Below are 22,094 nucleotides of genomic sequence, written 5' to 3' on the forward strand. Positions count from 1 at the left end.
GTTGCAATTCTGAATGCGCACGATTATGATGATTCTTTTTGGTGGTGACTGAATCAGGGGTTAGATCTTATCATATTCTAAGTGAGAGTCGATTGTACGGTTGGAGATTCCTGTGGCTGAGGATCTCCTGTGACCATTACTGTATGTGATACCATTTGCCATTAGTTATTTCCGTTTTTTACTTAATCAGAGCTTATGTGCTTGTGTAAACTATTAGTTCTTGCATCTCATTACCAATCCGATATCTGTCATTTTTCGGTAATACATACAATGTCTGCAGAAATTCTTACTTGATTGTCAGTTCTATATGCATGACTGGTACTGTTGAAGTCTTATGATCGACAATATGAACTCATTTGCTGATTTAATGGAGGGAAGGCAATCAAGTTAAAAAGTCTCTTCCTATTTACAGCAATGTCTACACCGCACTAGCCACCAAAAATGCTTTACATTTGGTGGCTTGTTGTCTTTCTCTCCTTCTCGAAATTTTAGTTTTCAGCTCTTGCGAAAATGTAGAGGAAATGCTAGATCTGCTTGATTTTACACTGTTAATTTTAATATTTGAAGATTGTTCAAAGATTATAGCTGTTTCACTTTTGCTACTAATATGTCAAAAGCATGTGGCAGAAGAGACTTATCTTTGTTGAATTTGAGATTCAGTTAGAGTTTCCATTTGATATAGCTGATAGTCAATTGTTAAGTTGCAAAGTATGAATGTGCACAATAATGATGATTCATTTTTGGTGTTGACTGAAGCGGAGCCTATATCTTATCATATTTTGTGTTATTCATTAGCTAAGGTTTGCAGATTATTGAGTATTTTGATAAATATTTCTAAGTGATGACTATAATCCAGTCTGATAGTTGGCTAAAGCAAAACACTAACATGATTCGAAAGTCAATCTTTGATTGGAGGCTCTTTATGCATCAGAAATGAACCTATTTTCTCATCAAAATCAATTGAACCATTTGATGCAGTAGCCAAGAACACCGCCTTGGTTATGTAGGACCATTTTTCGTCAATATGGACTATGTTGTGATAGCTTACTTTGCCATTTGATAAATCTGTCCCAAGGTGGCTTAAACACCACCTCAGCTCTCCTTGCTTTGAAACTAAGTTTTTACTAACCTCAAGTTAAGAAGCCATCTTCTCAAGGACAGACAATGCTCTTACACTGTTTCAGTCAATTCTCAGCTTATCTTTATGTTTGTATCCACTAACTCTTCCTTGTATATTGCGGCCTGCCCTTTTTCTATCTGTTGGAGTGCAATCTGAAAGTCTCATCTGCCTCTTTTTGAACTCCATGATGAACAGGATCTGTGCAACAAAGTTATTTTTGGATGTTAAACTTCATCCCTGTTTGCTCGACTTCATCTCTGTTCTATAATGGTTGCCCTATGATGAAAACTCGCTGTAACGACCCAAAGCTTTATGATATTATTATTATTAAAATTTAGCCTCGTTATAATTAATTATACATTAGAATAGCTATGATATAAACGAATATCCCTCTTCGTAATAAATAATCAACCGTTGGGCTATTTGGAGATCGAGCCAAGGCATATGCGAGAATAATAAATACATATACATATATTAATCCAAATAAAAGTTGTAATGTCCGGTACCCACGCGGAAAGTTGATGAAGTCTAAACGAATTATCTAAATATAATTTATTACAAGCTGGAGGAAGAAAAACGGGTAAGTCCCGGACAGTCGTTGAACGCCATGCTTCAAAACCAAGTTGGCTTGGTTCGTTGACCAGAGCCACAAATGGTTATGCTATAAGTTTGCCTACATGAAAGAAGGGAACACATTAATACATATTTTATAATAAGTTGAATTATGAACTACATTTGATACCATTGTCAAGTCCATATATTAAAATAAGTTTAGTATTCACCATATTTAAATTCCATGTCATGTCCGAATCCTTGATAAGGATTTACTCCAAGCAAGTCAGTAAATGTGATGAGGAAAAGAGAAACATGCACAGTATTTCACCTCTCTATTAGCCGTAGGATTTAGAGAGGAAGACCAACAAAAAGAATTAAGTACTGCAAACATTAAATGAAGGAAATCATTTCCTCAGTAAATGCTCAGGGGATATCAGAATGATATTGAATGCCAACAAAGCTTCTCTCAAATATTACTACAAGGAGTATCCAAAATATATTTTTGTAAGACCATCATAGATTGAGTTAGACATGGAGCATTTAATTTGTCACGGACCACTTGTCAAATCAAGGCATATATATACATACCTTGACCTCTCACTTTCACCCCATCACTTTCAACAAACTTTCACCACACACATCCGAAGTAAAAATCCAAAGAAGTGCAGTTTCACAAGACCAAAGGTCCCACAATCCCACTGTTCTTTTCTCACACAAGGTAACCTCAAGCCCCTTTCATTCTTTTTCCTTATGCATATACACCCATTCACACTAGAAACAAAATGTAGCAGTTCCACAAGATCAAGGCTCCACAAAGACCAAGGTCCCACCATATCTCTGTTCTTTCTTCACACAAGGTAACTTCAAACCCCTTTCACTTTCATATGCATACATATCCATTTACACTAGATATGAAACATAGGGATCTAACATAAATTCAAATTAATTGGGAACTCAAGACTAAGGAAAAACATAGTTTTATTTGCATCATCAAAAATTTCTACATCTTTTGAAGCTAAGAATAGTCGACTTGTATTTTTCCTTTCTCATAAAGGGAGAACTCGCGAGGAGTATAACACCGAGAAGCAAGGCTTAAAAATCTAAAAATCTTGGAAAGCGTACGAGGTGAACTTTTCTATCCTACATACTAATGTGGATAAAAATTATTTTCAAATGATTTTGAAAACTCGAACTTATGTTCGTTGCTCATTTTCAAATGATGTTGTCTTGCCATAAATGTTTTGTATGATGCCTATCTGTTGTTTACTTTGGCGTGAGGCCAAGTGATTTGTGAATCGAATTCAGGTCCGAGTGAGGGTGGTGTCCCTACTCGGACTAGTGTACACATGAGACCTATGGCCAGAGGGCAGGTCTGGTGACCAAGGAAGGTGGCCACCTTCCCGGCACAAGAATGTTGATGTGACCGTGAGAGAACACCATCTCTACGGCACAAGATGATCAGATATGGCTAAGTACAGGAAAAGGGCCCAATGTGAATATTTTTAGTAAGCTCAGATCTTTTCAATAAAACCCCGAGTGTTACTGTGATAATGGCTTGATAATAATTTTTTCAAATGTATATGTGTATATTTCGGCAATGTGATCACTGAGTACTTTTTGTACTCAGCCCTGCATGTATTTCTAAATGTGCAGGTTGAGCGGTGGCGGGGTGAAGTGAGTGCTGTTGATTCACCAAGAATAAACTCTCGGAGGTTCATGTCTCCATACATGGAACCGAGTTCTTTTGCTTCCGCGGTGCCTTTTTAAAGGCAACGTTTCTTTTATCTAAGACTCTGATATATTCTATTTCGTCTAAGACCTCGTTAATTTGAATATGTACGAACAACCGCTCGAGTCTGCATGATCGTGCGTATCTTGTGTTAAGTACTGTTTCCTTCATTTCATCTTGAATATTAAATTGTCGTTTGGCTTTTATTCTTCTCGTTTTCCCCACTTCTTTCCCCCTCTTCTTCTATCCCCCCCCCCCCCCCGCGTCACGATACCCCGGGCTAGTTTATCCTTAATCAGCTACGGACGTGACACTCTCAGACACCTTCAATGTGAAATTAGTTTAATACTACTAGTACTATTTACATTGGGAGGTGAAAATGATTGGAATGTTGGAGTATTTGCTCAAAGTTCCCGTCCTTAATGCTTAATGAAAACTTTAGCAAATTTCGAAACAGTTTTCAATTTTGTTTCCATTTTAATCAGTAAGTCAATGTATATATACAATTAAATGAAATTTTGGAATAAAAAATATTGTTCACATTTAAAAAGAATGTAAAAAACAGAAACCACCAAATTCGACCCATTACAGTAGTACTCTGACAGAATTGTGCATAACCTAAATATGAACAAAATTATACTCCCTCCGTCCCACAAAAGATGTCACATTTCCCTTTTTGGAAAAAATTCTCTCTCACATGAATATAAAAATTATATTTCCTCTCTCCATTTAACACACAAAACAAAACCTCCTAAAATCCCGTGCCATTTTCAAAGTATGCCAACTTCTCTGGGACGGAGGGAGTACTACAGCAAATTTCTCTTTGAGACTGACACCTCTACTTTTTGCAATCGCAAGCAGTTGCTTCATCTGTAATATAAAACCAGTATAAATTAAGTGTAAATATTGTTAGCAAATGAAATTTCATTTAAAACTAAATACGTACCTGTTTTTTTTATGGTAAAATCACTAAAGTGCGTTTATCTATGGTTGCTTTCGGAGATTCCTTTTTCGGTTTTGCACCAGTATATTTAAATTCAGCTTTACGTCTATTGTTTATCGACCGTGAAATACGTCTATTGTTTATCGATCGTGAAAATGGTAGTCGTATGTCATTGATCGTGTGAGCATTATCAATCATACCAATTCCAATGTGTATCTCCGGATTCACTTCTGCCCCTATTGGTTTCCCAAATAACATTAGTTTACCCATCGCTCTTCTTATGCAATCTAACGCTTCTTCCAATGGGATTGGAATTCCAATGGGTATGCCGAAATCTGTAAAACAAAAGTTAAAAACTAACAATGATAAATTGAACAATCTAAGACTACAAATAAAAATACTTACTATCTGTTATTGCATCTCTAATGGCAAGTGCATAGAAGAGATACATTCGTGCACTCATACCGGTTTGAAGTCCGTGTCTCTTCCATTCGTACAAAAAAAAACACTTTCGCCGCCTCCAAACTCTTTGGATCTTTCAAACTCGGCCAATACATTAGTATTGCATCTTTGTAGTAATGAAACATCTGAAAAGAATTACTATGTTAAATCATAAATATCTAATAATAAAAAATAATTGAAGTATATTTATAGGACATACCCCATTAACCTCCGACAATCGGTCATGTCGCTCTTCAGCTTTATTTCTTAATTCGAGATTCGCATAATTATTTTTAGAGAACCAAACCGCTTTATCGTCTGAGAAAACCCCATGAATATAGAAATTTGGAATAATTCCGGCCAAGTTGACCCCATCCATCAGTGGGGCCAACAGAGGACAACTTCCATCTTCATACGACGTGTGCATGTGTAATAATATGGTGCTGGTAGCACGTACTCAAAAATGTCATTGGAAAAAGATAACTTGGTAAAGACGGCCCAGAAATTGTCTACAACAAAATAATAAAAGAAGTTAGTTAGACTTACTAGAAATGGAAAAAAAAGTTAAAAACTTAACATGTAAGAGCCCAATCAACAGGCTAAATTTTCAATCACCGCTGTCCTGATTCGCTCAACCGGCTAAATTTTCCAGCCTTTTTCCATAAGCCTCTCTTTGGACGTCTCAGTGATCGGTCTAACGACATTTCCGGTGGTTCGCGTTTCGGGTCTGTTAGCCGCCATTGCGGCTTCACCGTGACGGTAAATCCTCTGTTTTTCTCAACGTGTCCTTTTTTCTACTATTATCTAGGGCTCTAACCGATTAATATGTGTACGTGAGATATTGAGGAGGAGGGGGCATTTCTCACTTCATTTTTTCTTCTTTTTCTTTTCTTTAGAATGACAGTGGTGATAGTAGCTATGTTTATTAGTATTTTTAAGCACTCTAAGGTGATAGGAGCTATGTTTATTATTTTTTGCTTAATAGTATATTTCTAGATGCTTTAGATTATTAATAGGGGTTAAACGTATTAATTTATTCTTAAATTTGGACAAATATGAAAATTTTGTTGAAGAAAAATCAATTAATTCACAACATTAATTAATTTTGGTGATAAAATACATACTCCACTCACTTCGTCCTATAGAAATGGACCATATTGCATACAAATAGTCCAGAGTAGTGATCTAGGGATTTACTTAAATGCATAAGTAGAGAACACGAATTTAGTTCACTATAAGCATGATTTCGTTGACTATACAAAGGAGTGAACCAAAACGTCATTATAGTAAACTAAATTCTTGACAAAATAAATACTTCAATATAAAGGTATTTTTGTTCACTCTTATTCTTAAATTCATATTATCAACTAAATGTCCATATTGTGAACTAATCATTTTGATTTTGATCTAACGAGCGAGATTTGTTCGCCAGTCATGCATAGGAAGTACTCCCTCCGTCCCACAAAAGATGTCACACTTTACTTTTTAGTTTGTCCCACAAAAGATGTCACATTTCCATTTTTAGAAAAAGTTCTCTCTCACATGAATATAAAAACTATATTTTCTCTCTCCATTTAACACACAAAATAAAACCTCATAAAATCTTGTGTCGTCTCATAAGTGTGACATCTTTTATAGGACGGAGGGAGTAATAATTTATTCGAAAATAAGAATAAATTATTTTGGTGAAAGCCAAAGGTCAACTTTTCTGATTCATTTCTGAAAAGTAAAGACTAAAGAATAAAGACGGAGCCAGAAAATACATTTTCGACAGATCTAAATATCTAATGGAACTCGGAGAGTAATCCAAGTGGTCCAGGAGGGGGAGGAGACACCGGCGCCGGCGGTGGAAGATAGAGGAGAGAGGAGAAAGCTGTTGCGGTGGAGGAGAGGGAGAATGATATATGAGGGTGGAAGATCGACTGAGGAATCTGAAATTGGGTAAACCTTTCTATTGCAACCTTTTTTTTTTAATTCTGAGTTCAATTAGTTAATTTTGATCGGTTAGTTCAATTATTAGTCTGCGATCGACCCTAATCAGATCGTCTTTTATGCTATTTTTCTAAAAGAACTCTATCGTTTTAAGTTTACATGCATATAAATGCATATAAAACTAACCCGATTGAGTTGTGCTGGCGCCACAAACGATGACGGTCTCGGCCACCTCGGTTGTGCGACGGTGGAGGAGGAAGCAGGGGAGGTGCCAACCACAGCGGCATATGATTTTCTGGGCTTCCCCTGTTCCATCTCTGCACTGCGTAATTCAAGTTCTAAGTTTTATCAAATGTGATATTACTTAGTATTAAGGCCTATATATAATACTATGGATTATGCTTTTTTGCATTAGTAATTGGATTACATCAACATTTGTAATATTACATGCACCGTGTAAACGCATGCTGCATTGCTGTTAAGTAGTAGTACTAGTATAAATACAGTATTATTCACACAAATACGCATCTATATGTATGATCTGTGATAAATTATAGGAGTACTACTCTCTTGGTATCTATTGCGAATTTTGTTATAGATTAATACTATACTGTACTACTATTAGTAAGCATATGCTTTAATTCTTTAGTTTCAAAAATACTCTGCTCATTACAAATTGCCTAATCATCATTTTGCTTTTTTCATTCCATTCAAGGTATGTCAAAACTGTGCACATCACAAATCTCCTAATCATCATTTTGATTTTTGATTTCTGTTGATTGTGAATCGAACTTTGTTTTTCCAATATTAATGATCCATAGTTTGCTTAACTATAGCTTAGCCAAAAACAGTAGCATCATATGAATTCTGGCATTTATCTATTCATCTCTTGTATGATAATTATAAGTTACATTCATTACATGTAAATATTTTGGTTTTCCAGTGCTCTGCTTTCTGATCCACCAGGAGTTTTTGGCGGCTGTAGTAAGACCCGCAAGCTCTGGCCGGAGAAGCATGTACGATATGATCCCGCCCAATTCATGGGATGGGAAAGGAATGTCTGTCAGCAAGGGCAATTGGTAGTAAGAGTTGCAAGTAGGAATTTGTTTTTACAGTAGTGGTTTGATAAGGGCTTAACATGATTTTTTTAAAATTCTAGAAATTTAGAAATAGAAAATACTCTCAACGTCCTATAAAGTTTATCTCATTTTTCGTCCCACAAAATTTGTCCCATTTGGAAATTTTGTGAGATGGAGTGAGTAATTAAAAAAACCATGTATGTCCGCCCATGTCTGTCGGTTGTCGTGATAGAATGATGCCACATATTTCACCTGACCTCCTTGTATATTTTTTCTGTTGTGATTGAATGATGCCACATAATTCACTTGACCTTATTGTATATTTTCTCTCTCACAACCATGAGATCTTCCGTGTACACAGAAATACACTACTAGAATTGAATTCAAGATTCGTACACTATATTTGATTCATTAGATTAAACTATATACACAAAAACAATTCAATATAATTAGAATTCATCCCAATCATATTACTTACTTCACAAGTCTCGCTAAGGTAATTAATAGTTGTCACAATAAAAATAAAAAATAAAAAAAGAAAGAGAGAGAGAGAATTCAATTCATTTGCGTTCACATTTAGGTTGTTACTTGTGTTAACATTAGTAATTAATCTCTGTCACGGCAAAAGAAAGAAAAAAAAATTGTTCGAAATATTAGAATTCAGAGTTCAAGATTCATCCGATTGTTATATTTTGAAGTCACAAATCTATTAATTTTTTTCTCCGAGTGATAATGTATGTACAAATAAAGAAGCCCATAATTAAGTGATTATGATATTCCGAGATTAATATGGGCTTGGGCTTAGGATGATGACCACCAAAACCATGATTAGGCAGAAGCCGCGGTGGCATGGTCTACAACTTGTACAGCCCGGGACCGGACCCTCCCGAGTTCACGACGGGCTAGCATTCATGAACCCCCGCAACAACGACCTCTTTCAAATCAACGTTTTGATTGTGTAAATTGCAATTATCACTCTTTGTAAAAAGAGAGATAGGAGTAATTGGTTGATATAAATGACTTAGATAGAAAAGTTAGAATAGATAAATTAGAGAAGATATTACTCTTACTCTCTTAGTCATCTAAGTTGATTTTTCCAACATATATGTGGTCGATGAACCACTGTAACAATTTTGCAGATAGATGAAAAATTAAATTAGCTCCTAGTCAATTCAACCAAGTAGTTATCCAAGGTGATTTTTACAACATATATATACTAGTAATATAGCTGATTATTTAAAAAGCATATCATCATGATTTTACTTGATCAGCACATTAAAATATAGGGCACTAATATCTCAAACACAAAGGTCCGAGATCATCTCAAGCTCCAAGGAAACTCAAGATGATGAAAAAGGTCCGAGTAAGTGCATGATTCATCTCAATGCTGAGGTGAAGGAAGATAAGCGTAGTGTATCTTACAAGTTTCTTTCAATTTTTTTCATTGGTTGATTAGGATTATATTCGAATTAGTAACGAAAACAAGCTCGTCGGGGGGCAATTATGTATTTTCCGCATCTCATCCCCTCCCTGATTGCATTGACTTCTGTATTCAGTAATTCCATTACTGGATAGATGACTTGAATTCGAGCCGTCACCACAACACTCATCCTGGCTCGGTGGTGCCCCCACCCTTGAATCCACTCCACCATTACGTTACTCGAGTCTGGACGGATGACTTGAATTCAAACAGTTGTATTATTATTAGTATGACAATTTTGGGCTCTAACTATAATATTATGATATTCTTTATCAATTACTCTCTCCGTTTCTTAAAAATAAAAATTCTCATTTTTAGTTCAATTCCTAAAATAGAAATTTTTTATTTCTAATAAGGTAGGACTCATTAATGCATTTTTTTTTTTTATCTCTCTTATTTTATCAATCTTGTATTAAAAAATATAGTATATTTTAAAATAGAAATTTTGCATTAAAATACATTATGTTTTAAAAGTTTTATTTTTAAGAAATGGAAAGAATATAAGAGAAATAAAAGATTTCTTTTATGGTTACACTCTCTTGGCCTAAGGAATTATTTTCAAGTACAATCCTTGGGCCTCATTTAATTTAAGGAAATTACAACAATCCCTGCATGCGATTTCCTCTTCCGCGTAAATAAGGTACTAGCGAGTACAATTGATTTCTAATAGTATCATATTATTTACTTTTAATGCATTAGTATCATATTATTACATTACATCCTAGTTCCGTTGACCACATGTTTTCTCAAACCAGGAATATGTATGTCCACAAAATACTTGTTCCAGTCTATCTTTGTCGCCGAACACCTCTCTCTCCTCAGCATGATTAAGGGGAAATGATTGAGCAATAATAACTATATTTGGAAGAAATTTTGATATAATGTTTTTAGGTTGCATTCCTTTTGATTTGCATATTTGGTGGTTAAATTTTATTAATTCAATCTGTGAGGTTAAATTAATGGTCAAACCGTTTACTTTCTTAATTCATCTTTTTTATTAATATTCAATATGTATATATGAAAGTAAGATATGTACTACTTTTTATTTCAAATCATTTAAAACAAATACTCCGTATTAATTACTCCATCCGTCCCAAGATAAGTGACTTGTATTCCTTTTTGGGGTGTCCCACTATAAGTGACATATTTCCATTTTTAGCAAAAAGTCATCTCTCTTACTTTATTCTCCACCTACTTTATTCTCTCTTCTCTCCTCTACTTTTCCCTCTCTCATACTTTACTCTCTCCACTTTAACTTATTTAAATACCATTCCTTAAATCTCGTGCCCAAAATAAGTAAGTCACTTATCTTGGGACGGAGGGAGTATGATTTATGATACTCCTATATTGTGTAGTAGGGATATAATCAATTGCTAACTAATTACCAATCTCAAATTGAGACCAATTTTCAACCATTAGATTAGAAGATTTGTGATTAATATAATGCCAAGTGTAATATATTTTAAATTTAAATAATTATTAATTAAATTAAAGGGTATTAATGTCAAATCCTATTGGTAGTAATTATAACTAACTACTTTCTTTCTCCTCAAAATCATCTCAAATCTTTAAATTTACGTAACTCTCTCAATTTAAATTATTTTTTCGCAAAAAATATATCAAATTAAAGATAATTTAATAAGGATTCCAACGAGATCTCAATTGCATATGTTCCGACGATGTTCGGGTGATGAAATTTGATAAATTATATTTCAATTTTCGTACATGTTGATAAGCAGCTTTTATCAACAAATACAACAAAAATCTCAATATATTGTAGGCAATATCTCAATATTATGCATGTCCAATCTCAATAAAAATGTGTTGATATTTTCTTGTCATTGTATTGATATTCTAATGTCATATTGTTGATATTTGTAATTAATAATGTTGATATAAAAAAATACCCATAAAAATTATCATATGATAACATAATGACGATATTACCCTTTTGTTGCTATTTTGTCTACTATTTATTGAGATTTGTGAGCTTTAATCTCATCCACTCATTTTAAAATCCAAGGGTGGAGATTTAGTCTTGATTTTGGATGATGGTATTATAAGCATTAGAATAGGCCTTGTGTACTATACAAAATTTATTTTTATAATAAATATTATTGAAATTAGGTATTACTTTTGAAATAAGACATATTGAATGAGGATATTGTTACACGTTATGGAGTATTGTTTTACTGATTCGATTAAGGGTGTCCACTATACATGGCCGGGCCAAGCCATAAAGTGTGGCCAGGCTACAAAATCGTGGCTGGGCCACCAATGCCCATGTTTTCCACTATAGTGGACATGGCCAAGCCACCAAATAATTTATTTTTTTCATTTGGTGTATATTTTAATTAAAAACGGATATATTTATAGAATTTGTGTAGGAATGAGGTAAAAAAATGTGTATACTTATAGAATTTTAAAAAAAAAAAAATCAAAAAATATGGAGAGCCACGACTCGTGGCCAATACAATAGGAGGGCCACGGCTCCCGCCCAAGAGCCGCGGCCGGGCCACGATCGTGGCGCGCCCACGTCCACCCCCCCCCCCCCCCCTCCCCCCCGCCGCGGCTGCTCACCCCAGTCACTATAGGGAGCCGCGGCTTGCGGCTCCCCTATAGTGGACACGCTAAGGATCCGTCTATATTGTTTACCTTTGGAAACTGAAGCGCATGTTTTCAGCTGGGCCGTTGCAGTATTCTACAATAATGGGCCGTACATTACATTGAAAAGCCCATTCGTTATCAGTTTAGTACTCCCTCCGTCCCGGCTAAGATGGCATATTGCTTAGCCGGCACGCGATTTTAGGAGTTATTGGTTAAAGTGTTTAATTGGAAAGAGAGATGGTGAGTGGAAGTATTAAAGTAGAGAAATAAAGAAAGATGAATATTTTAATAGGAGTGAGAAAAAGTGGTTGAGTGTATTAATTGGAGAGAGAAAGTTACCAAAAAAAGAAATGTGTCATCTTAGTTGGGACAAATTAAAAAAGAAAACGTGTCATCTTAAGCGGGACGGAGGGAGTAATTTTTTTCATTGAATATAAAGTAATCACTAATATATTAGATTTCTCTACAATTTGTTCACCTCTAATAATATTAACTAGTACCACGTCTGTGCTTTACACAGATTAATATATTTTTAAAACATTAATTTTTAATTTTAAATTAATTAAACAAATTAGAATCAATATTAACAATGAATAATATGAGTAATAATTTTAGTTATTTGAGAATCAAAAATCTGTATAAATCAACATTGAAGCATAATAAATTTGAAACAAATCACATTATATAATGTTTAAACAATAAATCATGGAGTATGGAGATAAAAATCTATCACAATAAAGAATTAAATACAATGGATAATTACTCATCATTTTTAAAAATTCTTTATACACTACATTAACTTTAAAATTAAAATCAATCTCATCATTATAAACTAAAACCTTCAATTCATAATTCGTTACTCTTCAACAAAACTCGTAGGTAATGCCGCCTGCCTTACCTAAAACTACAATAAAATAAAGAACAAAATTAATCTGCAATGCACAAAATCAATAATCAATATGTATTAAAACGATCATCCGTAGAGCAAAGCATAAGATGTATGAGACCTATGAAAGTACACAATCGAACAATTCACACATGATTTTGTGGAGGCTTCCCTGGTCATCCAAATCAAGAAGATAAAACTATAGTAACTATAAATTATCATCAATCAAAGTTACAAATAGAGAATAAAAGTATTTATTTACCTGACAATGGGAGAGGGAGGTGAATATGTCTACTGGAATTAAAGCGCCATGATGTAACCAAATGATTCAATGAATGTAACCAAAAGAAGCATCAATAAGAAGCAAAGCCAAAACTCAACCTATTAATTTCACCAAAATCAAATATAAATATAGTAGTTATTGTATACTACTCCCTCCGTCCCGCTTAAGATGACACGTTTTCCTTTTTAGTTTGTCCCAACTAAGATGACACATTTCCTTTTTTGGTAACATTCTCTCTCCAATTAATACACTCAACCATTTTTTCTCACTCCTATTAAAATATTCATCTTTCTTTATCTCTCTACTTTAATACTTACACCCACCTTCTCTCTCTCCAATTAAACACTTTAACCAATTACTCTTAAAATCCGGTACTGACTAAGTAATATGTCATCTTAGCCGGGACAGAGGGAGTATCAAATTAAAGTGCATTTGTGCCTGCTGCTTGAATCAGTATTGGCTGTCATCAATTGGATTGCAGTTACTTCCTCACTATTAAGGAGGAATATTGAATTCAATAATTGTGAGGATAAAATTAGAAGGTGATTTCGAATAAACTTTCTGAGGTCTAAATCCGAATCAACAATCATCATAGCTCAAAATTCTAGCATGTCTTCGGTAAACAATTATTCTCATTATAAAGAATTTTCAAATCAAGTTCATTCGCCCAGCTAGATAAAACATCAACTTAAACATAATTTCAATCAATAATCACTCACTAAGTCAAGAAAATAAAATCCACACACACAAAAAAAAAACAATGCATCAATAGTATATCATATAAAGGTCAAAGCATCTGACATTAAAACCAGACTGATATTCAAATTCAGAGACAAAATCATCTCTTTCAAAACAAAATATCGCAAAATTACTGAATAGAAAAGTAGCCGACATCAAATCAATTCAAACTTCAAAGCCTTAACAAAACATCGATAAAATACTCAGAACCTGAGCTTGGTGAAGAACCAGCGGTATTTCCCTGTCTTGAACCGCTCCTCAAACCGCGCCTTGGTCTCCTTGGCCGCAGTCACCTTCTTTCCTTCGAACACTAATGTCTTTCTCCTAAAAGAAGAAAGTAGTTCTACATGAAGCATGCTATGCAATTGAACTAATTGAAAGCAAAGTGTACTAATTGCATCACATATGAACTAATTAACCAAAGTTTGGCAGAATTCAAACTGAAAGCAAAATACATCCAATTGAAAACTCAGAAATAAAATAGCAAATTAGTATACCAAATCAAACTATAATCGGACAGAAGATGAGAGAATGAGAGCCGATTATCAAATTGCGATGAAGATAAAACTCAACAAGCAAATTTAGTGATTATTGGCTTCGATTTTATAGAAACGCATCAATGCTTGTGATTGACTTACAGCAATGAGGAATAGCGCAACAATCAGTCTTCGATTTTCACAAAATTTCCGGTTGGCTAGGTCGGCTTCGATTGACTTGCGAACTGCGGAACCATCCAATGTATCATGTTGCAAAAGTAGGGAGGAAATAATTAGGCACCGGAAGTAGGTGTTTCTATGGGATCATGCTAACCTCCCACTTACTCACATATATATGAAATATGGGAAACTAATCTTCACTAATAAGAAGAAACGTGGAAAACCAACTAAGTAGGATTATACTATATTTATTAGAATTAATTTCTGAATTTTATATTAATTGCATTTACATCCTCAGTATAAAATGATTATTCAAAACCTCCCAAAACTCTCCTTTTATATATTGTATAGATTAGGATAGTTAGTATACGAAAATAAAATTAGTGATACTAAAAGAACTTGGAAAAATGGAATGGTAACTGACAAATGAATGAAGTAAACATACATAGCTGTAAAGGGGAGTGATCAATTGCTAACTCGTTATTTAATTGCTAACTACAACTAATTTAAGGTCATATGATTTTAGAAAATGTGTGGTCTACAATTTGCCACGTGTAATTTTTGTTTTTATTAATTAAATTGAAAAAGATAAAAAAAAACTTCAAATTAGGGTTTTGGAAGAAAATGTCAATATAGTGTTCCGAAAATATCAACATAATGCTTTGAGAATGTCAACACAATGCTTTAAGAATGTTAACCCATTTCTTATATTGACATTCTACATGTATTATATTGACATATTTTATATAGTATGTTGACATTTCTGCTTGTACGAAAAAATTAAAAAATTTCGATTTTTCAAATTTTGACGTCGGAACATATGCATGTATGATATCGTTGGAATCCTTATGAAATTATCTTTAATTTGATATATGTTATATGAATTTAAAGTTTTGGGATTTCTATAAAAGTTAGTTATAACTAAACATGTAGTTAATTGATATTAATACCCCTATTGATATTTTTTGGAATTAATCCTATAGTCTTATTGACGTTTTTCGTTGATCGTATTGACATTTAGGGATTAATGATCTAAGCCCTTAATTTGAATATCTAATGGCTATTATTTAGTTGTAGTTAGCAATTAAGTTATGAGTTAGCAATATAACACTTCCTAGCTGTAAATTATTTCCAATTCAAAATTAAGGTAATTGTTAATTGAATCGATATGCTATTAGATAAAAGTTGAATATTCGAATTATTAATTCAAAAGTAAGATATGAGTTTTTTTATTTATTATTTTATTATAAAAATTTATTTTATGTAATATTATTGAAATTAATGGAATCGTTCCATATTTGAGCATTGCTTCTTCATTAGAAAAAACGAACAACACTTTTATTTAGCAAAGTGATGAATTCATTTTAGATACATCTTTGTGATCTAAAGATTTCTCACGCGATCTTTGTGATCTAAAGATAAAAAATACTAATAGTAATTAATAGCATAGTTTTTGCATTCTTTTAACTAGAAATCAACCCAAATTGTAAATCTTCTGTAAATAGAAGAACATACAATAAGCTAGGGCTAAGTAGAGCTGAGAATTTGTTGGATGTAAAATGCAATAAAGTAAGCCAATAACAATTATTATAATTAGTCCAAGTTTATTAAACAGCTGTTGGATTAGGGAAAGACTTAATTAAAAGGTGTGACAATAGTTTATTCTAATGTGTAGTTGGGATATCAATGCATGCAATTTGCATCTCTGAGAAAAGACATAATTTGTCAAATTTGGACTTTAGTTACAGTATGACCTGGTAACTATTATAAGTATGATTATTGAAGGATAAATATATGCAGGTTCTTTTTGAAATAACATAAATTTTGTTCGTGTTACAAAAATAACAATTAAATAGAAGAAATCTACAATGCATGACATAGATATTTAAATCGTGCATTTAACTGCATAATAATTTTGTTGCTTTTTTTTGTTGGTCCTCTAGCTATATCAAACTTCTTTAGTTTTGTCAATCTTTTGCTTTGAGTTTTTCTTCCAAACAACAAAATTGTTTGAATAAATGTATTACGGGTCATATTCTAATGCTTATAGCACCTTAATCCAAAATCAAGACCAAATTTCCACTCTTATATTTTAAAATGAGTGGATGAGATTAAATCTTACGAATCTCAATAAATAGTAGACAAAATATCAACAAAAGGGTAATATCGTCATTATGTTATCATATGATAATTTCCGTGAATTTTTTTTATATCAACATAGTGTATTACAAATATTAACAATATGACATAAGAATATCAACACTAGTACAAGAAGATATCAACACATATTTATTGAGATTTTACATGGTTTTATTGAGATTTTTTTATGTATTTATTGATAAAAATCTGTTATCAGCATTTGCGAAAACTAAAATGAAAAATATCAAATTTCATCATCCAAACGTCGTCAGAACATATGCAATTGAGATCTCGTTGGAATCCTTATAAAATTATCTTTAATTTGATATATTTTTTGCGAAAAAATAATTTAAATCGAGAGAGTTACGTAAATTTAAAATTTTTAGGTGATTTTAATGAGAGAAAATTGACATTAATATCCTCTAATTTTATTTATTAGTTTTCTTAAATAAAAATATAATACATGTGATATTATTTCAACCACTAGATCTTCTAATCTAATGGCTAAAATTTAATTTTAGTTTGAAATTGTTAATTAATTAGCAATTCATCACTACTTTCCGAATGTACTACTATATTTAAAGATAGGGTCGAGTAAACTTCAACTTGTTATTTACATTTATGGTCTGGGAAAATGTCAAATTACATAATTACTCCTATTTTTCATTGACATTAGTATAGTAATGTCGTCAAAATTTTTTACTCAAATTAAGGTCCCCCACGTCACAATAATCACTTTATATAAAATAAAATAAAATCACAGGCGCCATTAACACTGGGTTTAGAACACAACTTGAATATTCGATTTTCGTCTCTAACAAAATAATGAAAATGTGAAAAATATTGACGCCCAAACAAGTAAACATTGAATTTTAATTCAATTTTTATATTGTAGGATCTGGAAAATAAACTATGTAGCTAAGCTAGGTGATGAAGATGATGATGACCAAACATATTCAGGTTCACAAAAAAATTAATTCAACTTGTATGTGTGATTGCTTCCAGTATTAATGCCTACATTTGGAGATTATTGAACTTAATATTTACCATTTTTCAATCCAATTTTAAATAATGCACATATATTTTGGAAATGATAGAGCTTAATCCAATTTCTAATCTAATTTGGTGATAACGCGCGAGGAATACATAAAATATTTCAAATCAATCTACCATCAATAGGAGGATTAGTTAATTTATGCGTGTGATCATTTTATTCTTCACATAATCAATCTTAATAATTTATTGGTTTCTCTAAATCATTCAAATTATACGCTATTCAAGAAGAGAGTACCATATTAATATATACTACTACTTGTTTAATTTACCTGCTTTTGAATTTTTCAACTCTAACAACCAACTTTATATGATAAAAGTAACAATAAATTGAAAAAAGTATATTTGCAGATCTTAATTTGGTGTAATATAAGTACAAAGTTCAACTAAAGTATACAAAATGAAAAAAATGTGAAAATATAAAATTGGTACATGGATATTGGACATAAAAAGTGAACATGTGAATATCATAGGACCAAACCCTGTACATAATTTTAGCCAATTTAATTAGCCCCCTAAACTACAAACATATGAGTTCGTGGTCCAACAAAATAAACATTAAATCATTTTTATCCCCACTATTTTAGTCTTTTTGAATTTAATTTTTTGTCCCACCATGTTTATCTTACAAGTAATTGGAAGAGAAATTTTATATGTATTATGTTTAAAATATTAATGTTACACTTAACCATAGATACATCTGACAAAATATAATTTACTTAATCGAAATATTTTTTATAAATATCATTAGTCGTAAAATCTGAATGGGTAGTTAAACAACACAAACTAATAATATTAAAAATCCATAGTATAATATTTTATTATATAGATTCTAAAGAATGTTAATTTTATACAGGAATAATATGAACGTAAACAACCATTTAGTTACAAAACTATCTGCTTATACTTTTGTACCTATCTACTATTATATGGTTTACATATCCTTGTTATCTAAACATGGTTCCATAATTTAAATAATAGTTCAAATTAATATTAGTAATTAAGTTGATTATATATGTTATCCATAACTAATCCATCTAGGAAATTAATTTAAACACGAATTCAAATACTTATTTTTTAACAATTAAAAGATTTTTAGTTTATATATATGGTGATTATAAAAATTGGAAAACTTGAAATTATCGAAACTTGCTATACGTTTTTTTTTCTGAAATAAATTTGTATATAGTACAATCTCAAGATATCAACGTCACAACAAAAAACTGTCGGTTAGCAAAAAATCTTGTTGCTAATTATCATAATTCAGTTGGTAAAATTGGTTAACAACGGATGAACAACAGATCTGTTCCGTTGCTAAAAACTTCGCTGCTAAACTTTAGCAATGACTAAATTGTGTTACTAATATTTTAGTAACGAGTTAGCAACATAACGAGTCCGTTGATAAATGTTGGCATCAAAAGGGATCGAAAAATTTAGCAACAAATATAGTATGTTGCAAATTGTTAGCAACGAATTAGTAATGCACCAAACTTAGTCCGTTACAAATTGTTAGCAACAGATTAGCAGCACACTTAATCCGTCCTAAATTGTCGGCACTAATTAGGCATAAAAAACTTTATTAACATACACAATTCGCTACTATTTATTAGCAACGAAGTAGCAACAAACTCAATTCGCCTCTGATGTAGTATTCTTTAAAAAAATCACAGATTGGTATTCCGCTAATAGTTAAATACATATCATTGTTTAATTATTTATTTGCTTATCCAATTACAACAAATTGGTCCCAACAAACCAACAAATTATCAAATAAATAACATCAATTTGTAGACAAAAATAATATAGTAATTGATAAACTAATAATGTATTCTTAAAAAAAAACATGATAGCTAAACTTCTAACCATCTATAAAAAAAAAAGGTTGTCAATCTCCTAATTCTACAAAATCATGTACTGGTCTATCCTTTCTTTTATAGTCTTCACTTCTTGTGTTGTGCCATGAACGAGTCATACATAGTCACCGATAGGAACACCTTTTTCCACTGCCTATTTATCAAAAAATATAATAAGTCTAACATTATTACAAATAATAAATCTACTATAAGAATTTTTATATACACCACACTTACCAACTTCGTAGCTTTTGCTGTGACCGATGATGAACCTCCATAATTCTTGTTAACATCCTCAAGTATAGCATACATATCTTGAACAAATATAGTAGAAAATGCTAAGTCTCGCCAGCTTCACTAATATAAGTTGAACAAATATAGTACTCCAACTTATTAATGTTAATATGGACCCAGACTTAAAATCACAAATTAGGACTGAGGTATGTTAGTACTGATCCCCAAACTTAAATTAAAAAGTGTAAATTTCTTCTTAATCAACAAAGGGACAAAAGCAATCTAAATTCACAACCACTTGTGTATGATATTCATATAAAGCAATCAAAATTCACAAGAACATTTATATATATAATATAATGCTTTAGCAAAATTAGAAGCAACATTAGAAGAGATAGAACCGTGAGAGCACTCCCAATGGGGGTGGCGAAAATCCGGCGAAAAATCGCCGGATATCGCCGACTTATCGCCGGCCATTGGGAGGATTTCGGCGATTTTTCGGCGAAAATCCTACCGATTTTACGCCAAGCGGCGTTTTTTTCGCCGGATTATCGCCGAGCGATCGCCGGCCACTGTGGGCGACGCTCGGCGATAAATCGGCGATATTTAATTAATTTTTTTTTTTTTTCGGCCCAACGGCTATTTTTACATCCCACCCCTATAAATATTTCCTCCACTTCCTCCATTCATCACCCACAATCTTCATTCTCTCCATTTTCAATCTCTTCTCCCAATCTTCAATCTTCATCAATCTTCCAAAAATTATGAGCTTTTGTTTATTTGCGTTTTTTATTTGTAGTTTTTTTTTTTCTCGTTGTATTATATTTTCCAATGATTAATACAACGATGAATTGTTCATTATTAGTCTATTTATTAAATACATTTGTAGGGAAAATTAAATAATATAAAAAATAATGATGTAAAAATGAAATGTTGAGTTAGGGAGAAATAAGGGAGAAATAAGGGAGAAACCAATGTAGCAGTTGGCTAAAAACTGGGGATAAAATGTGATGCTGATGTGGCGCTGATGTGGCAGGAGTTAGGGAGAAATAAGGGAGAAATAAGGGAGTGCCATTGGGAGTGCTCTGAGAGGAAGGTTTAGAAGGTCGGCGAAAACCAGTGAAGGAGGTGGCAGAAGCAGCGGCAGCGGAGAGGAAGGAAACCAACTACAAGACGAAAATCTTCACTGCAAATTGAAAGAAACGAAGATAGTGAAAGACAATAAATAAAGACGATGATGAATAGGGAGAAGAAAAACAACTGCACATTAGGGTTCCAAATATCTACTAATACTCCGTTTTATCATTATTTTAGTGGGCCATAGAACTGGGTCACCTAGCAAAATTAGGTTGCACGATTATTTTTACTTCCTTTTCTTTTTTTCATCTTTATTTTTGTTTTATATTTATATTTATTTACTAGATTAAACAAGATGATAAAAGTACACTAATAATTAGCAAATAATTAAAAGTAGAAAATAGAATACAACAATGCTAAGTTGTATTCAAATGTGCTGTTTTTGAACAAACTATGTAGTTTTAGAATACTTTTTCTTTCATCTACCTTTTTATGTGTTATTCGTTTAATTGTGTGATTATTTTAAAATAGAATAAGAGTCTATTACTACATAATTAAAAAGTTATTTGTAAACTCATTGTGTTACAAGTTCATGGACAAAAAACTAAAAATCAAATAATGGAATACAAAGTTTATAAATAATAGTTGACTCAAATAAAATATAAAAACTAAAAAATAATGATAACTTAATTTTAGTTATAAACATCAATAATTTTAGATTAAGATTTTTACAATTAGCAAAGACATTATATTACAAAAAAAAAAACCTGAGATTTACAATTTTTCATAAATATTAATAAAAGATATAGTATTTGGTCATTATGAATAAGATAATATATGTAACAAACTATCTTACTAGTTTTATTCAACAAGCTTCAGTAAATATAAAAGTATAAGAATGAAGAACTCATAGTTAGATAATAGATTTCACAATATAAATTTCGTTAGCGACAATAGCAATGTCAAGGGATTTATTATTATTATTTTTTAATTTATATTAAAATAAATGCAGATAATAATTTAACTTAGAGTAATTATTAATTAATATTTTACAACTTTTTGTTAAAATAATTATTAATATCTGGCTCCAAAATTGTGTTTGGATTATATGTGTCTATTTATTTCTTCATTGAAGAGAAATATATTACAAACGAAATTCTTCGCTACTGATTCCCAAAGACCAATCTCTATTAGTGCTTTTGGCAACCAAGATCCACTACAATTCCGTTGGTAATTTTTTTACCAGTGGCATTTGTCCATTGATAATAACTAGCAGACCACTTTACGCT

At 32.1% G+C, this 22,094-nt stretch overlaps 1 long non-coding RNA gene across 1 annotated transcript; it reads left to right on the forward strand.

Annotated features, from left to right (window-relative positions):
* Positions 1–6,431: 6,431 nt before the first annotated feature.
* On the forward strand, positions 6,432–8,121 carry LOC125223343 (uncharacterized). The gene is made up of 2 exons (XR_007176702.2): positions 6,432–6,729; positions 7,664–8,121. It is a non-coding gene; the product is annotated as an uncharacterized LOC125223343 (long non-coding RNA).
* Positions 8,122–22,094: the final 13,973 nt, after the last annotated feature.

Source organism: Salvia hispanica, chromosome 1 (assembly GCF_029641045.1).
Source record: "Salvia hispanica isolate PSC_SH4W2 chromosome 1, Shi_PSC_v1, whole genome shotgun sequence".
NCBI lineage: Eukaryota > Viridiplantae > Streptophyta > Magnoliopsida > Lamiales > Lamiaceae > Salvia > Salvia hispanica.